Raw genomic sequence first — 3,986 nt, 5'->3', positions numbered from 1 at the left:
GTGTGCTGCAGACTGCAGTCAAGGCTACAAATTCACCATCTACTTCACTCCGGCTCCATTGTCCCACACTGTCTTTCACAGCGGAGAATAAATAATTCAGGAAAAAAAAGTGGAGCTTCCACAAGTCAGGTGGAGAGATTAGTCCTGTTGTCTGGGCTTCTGCATGGCTGAGTGATTGCTTGTCCTCGCCTCAGCAGCGCAAATCCACAGCCCATGGAAAAGGATCTGGCAGCGAAGCTTCCCCCGGTTACATCCTTCAAAGCATGCCTCTGTTAGCTGTGTTAAGCCACCTTCATTTAATTTCCATCGCGGTGGAATGATGCGCGGGAGCCGCACAGTCACAACAGCTTTGGAGAGAGGCAGAGAGAGCCAGAGCGAGGGGCAGAGGCAGGGAGGAGGGACAGGGGTGGCAATGGTGGTGGGAGATGAGAGTGGAGGAGAGAGGAAAGAGGAATGTGCAAAGATGTTGTGTGTGTGTGTGTGTGTGTGTGTGTGTGTGTGTGTGTGTGTGTGTGTGTGTGTGTGTGTGTGTGTGTGTGTGTGTGTGTGTGTGTGTGTGTGTGTGTGGGCCACGAGAATTGCTGCTAAAGGATGCAGCCAGCTTCCAAGAGCTCCCCAAAGGCTAGTCTCATCAATCCTCAACCATGTGGTGTGGTTCCAGAGAGCAGGAAAAGGTTGACAAGGATGAAAGAGATGAAATGACAGAGGCACACCGAATGTGAAAGCAACAGAGGAGCAGTGAGAGCAGGCAGGGAGACAGGAGGACCCAATGTGTCCCCTCCCCAGCCGAGGTCTCTGCCTCACAGCTGCACATTAGGATGCCCATACTGTACACTGCATTTGTTTTGACCTTTCAGAACAGTTCAGCCGCTAAATGCTCACTCTCAATAGGGCCATTCATGAGAGGCCTCCAAAACATTTTAGCAATCCACCCAACACAAACAAACAAACACAGAGCTGATGTGATGGTCTGAAAAGAAGATTAGAATATGTAGAATGGAAATGGGTTTGTGTGATTAATCCATGTCCAGAGGGGAGAAGGTGAGGGCCGTTGTGATTCATAGCGCTTCAAGTAAGTCAGCTGCATGTTAACAGATGCTTCAAGCATCCAATTTCCTCATCTCCTCATTTCCTCGTACATCTCCATATATTTTCAAATTTTTCTCCATCTAGTTCAAGGTGTAGGGCCATTTCAGTGTGTTTAGGATTTTCCATTTCATGTCAGGGTTTCAAATGCTGATAAATGAGCAGGCGAGTCCTAAAACATCGCAACCAGCTATAATTCGGCAAAAGATAACCCCAGCAACATCCCATTTCAGCTGCATCTCCAGATGAAAAATCACCACGTGTCTATTATCCCAACGACGAGGGACCATCCTTAATAAATCAAAGACCACAGATGAGGCACCTCTGTTGAAAACCACCAAGTGACAATTAGCCTTGCCTCATATCCAAGGAGGTTTGATAATTCTTCATCAGGCTTCGACAGTTTTGAAAAAAGGAACTTCTCACAGTAATACAGACAATTTATTCTACTATCCTGATCCGTGACGTTCCAACATGAAACACACAGCTAAACAAGGCTAACATCGAATATATCCTATAAAAGGCATCCACGTGTTGAACTACGTGTTTGAATTTTGCTGTTTACTTTAATAAATAAATATAGCTCAAACAATCAATAAACTGTGGAAATTGCACCAACATAGCACACTACTTGTTAATTTATATCACAGTAAAGGGTTAAAAGGAGATATTCCCCTTCCTAGTTAGATTCAGTTTGGATCTCTGCTGGGAGCTTGACAGAATAACAAACAGCCCAATCAATAAAAATGTCAGGTAGTAATGGATAAATAAATACAAATACACAGAATACAAACACTAGCTGAGGAATTTCAAGCTTCGATTTGTAACTGCTTCCACAGTTGAGTAGCAACCATCCTATATTTAAATGCTACCACTTGTAAGGCTCTGCAGGGTGATTCAATGTGCCTTTGCTGAGAGTGATGCATGCAATAAAGAATGTTGTCGCTTCCACTCAGGGTCAGCCTCAGATTTGTTTGCCGCCATAGAAAAGATGGAACTAGATGATTGTTCTTGACAGATTTGAAAATGTACATAAAATCTCTGAATCTGTGAAGCCATCGGATCCAATTGGTTTTTTTTTTAAAAACATACAGCGAATCATTATGTTAATCACATTCTGAAAGAAAAGAAGTTTTTTTGCTTGTTTTTTTTTTTTTTTTTTTTTTGTGGAGTACACACAAGACATCAAGGATGCCCTGATGAGCGAGGAGAACATTTCTAACAGTTTGCTTCAAAATGCAACCTCGGTGTCCTGTGGTGGGAGGATTTAGGGACTCAGCGTATTCTGGACAGTTATGTTTGTCCATTTGGGCTGGCGGCCCAGAGGCCAACATGAGTGGCAGAGGATATTAGGGTCGGATGGAAGCGTGATCTAAGAAGACTATGGCTGAAGCTTTGACCGATAAAACCCTGCTGCCCTGCTGATCCCTAACTCTCCTCTCTCTAAAACAGCTGATTTCAGCCATTCTGGCACGCTTGGCCACTTAAAAACCAGCAGTGCTTAAATTTTTCTGCAAGTCCTGCCTTTGAATCACGTTGTTTGCCTTTAAAAGCGAAAATTAGGAGAGCATAACCGCTGTGCATAAATTTCTAATCATGCTAGATACCAGGAAATGTCCACAGAATGTGGCTGTGAAATCATGTTTTCCTATAAAGTGTTTTACCCCAGATTGCATAGCAGTATGAACTCAACAGTGAGGTACAGTGATGTGACTCTGTAGCTTTTACTGCCCTGTGATACCAACTTAGCATTTGTGACCCCTGGACCTCATCCACATTTATGTCAGTGGTCACTACAGCAAACTGTCCTCAGAAACCACACTTAACTGTGTCATCCGCTGTGTTTTGTTAATGTGTGTTTGTCAACATGTATCTGCCTATGAGCCACCTCAGAACCTCAACTTTCCCAATCTCTTAGTGCGACACTAATTATGCCTGATTTATTCAGTGAATTAAACAGCTTTTAGGAGAAAGTTTAAAAATCTGAACGGTGTTTTGCCATGAATATTCAGTGGTGTGAATAATTGGGATAAGAAGTGAAGACTTCCTTGGATGTGTTATGCTACGCTTTGAAAAGATTATGGATTTGGTTTGCCAGTTTCACTACACCTGCTGATAAAGTTCAAAGTAATACTGGGAAGCTGTAGCCTATTCTGTGTGGAGTGAATAAAACAACATAGTGAGGATACTGCCAAGATGCTCGAAACCCACGGGTACTGTGTGCAGGTTATTAAATGCCTATGTGGGTCATTGGCAGGTCATGCTTGGTACATCCATCCATCCATCCATCCATCTTCTACAATCGCTTATCCTGTTCAGGGTCGCTGCGAGCTGAAGCCTTTCCTTTTATCCTATTAATCTATCACAGCTCTAAAAACTGTTCTATTTTTGCTATAATTATTGTGAACATTAATCTTCTTACTACTAACTTGATACATGTCCAACTGATCTACTGTTGCTCTAAAAGCATCAACCCACACAGGCCCTTTTCACAGTGGACATTTTGACTTGTTATGACAGGAAAGGTAAAGGTATTATTGGACCTGTTCCACTTTAAGCAGCTATAATCAATATTTTTATAACAACAGTGTATCACATGACTATATAAAAACAATGTGATGATGCTAAACGCTCGTAGTCTTGAACCATCAGAGAATTATCACCCTAATCTGCAGCTCCCCCCGGCTTTGCAGAGCTTTACTGCGAGTTTCAGCTCATTGTGCTGGCTCACTCTCACCACTCTCATAGTGTCGTTATCTGCCAGAGCAGGGAGCTCTTTTCAACATAAAAAACTCCAAAGACTCATCGTACACTACCTGCTCAGCACCAAACAGCAGACAGAGACAGTTAGCCACTAGCTAGTTAGCATAGTGGAGCATTTCTCAACTGAAGAGCCAGAT

Source organism: Xiphias gladius, chromosome 16 (assembly GCF_016859285.1).
Source record: "Xiphias gladius isolate SHS-SW01 ecotype Sanya breed wild chromosome 16, ASM1685928v1, whole genome shotgun sequence".
NCBI classification, from domain to species: domain Eukaryota; kingdom Metazoa; phylum Chordata; class Actinopteri; order Istiophoriformes; family Xiphiidae; genus Xiphias; species Xiphias gladius.
Note: the sequence above shows the minus strand (reverse complement) of the source record.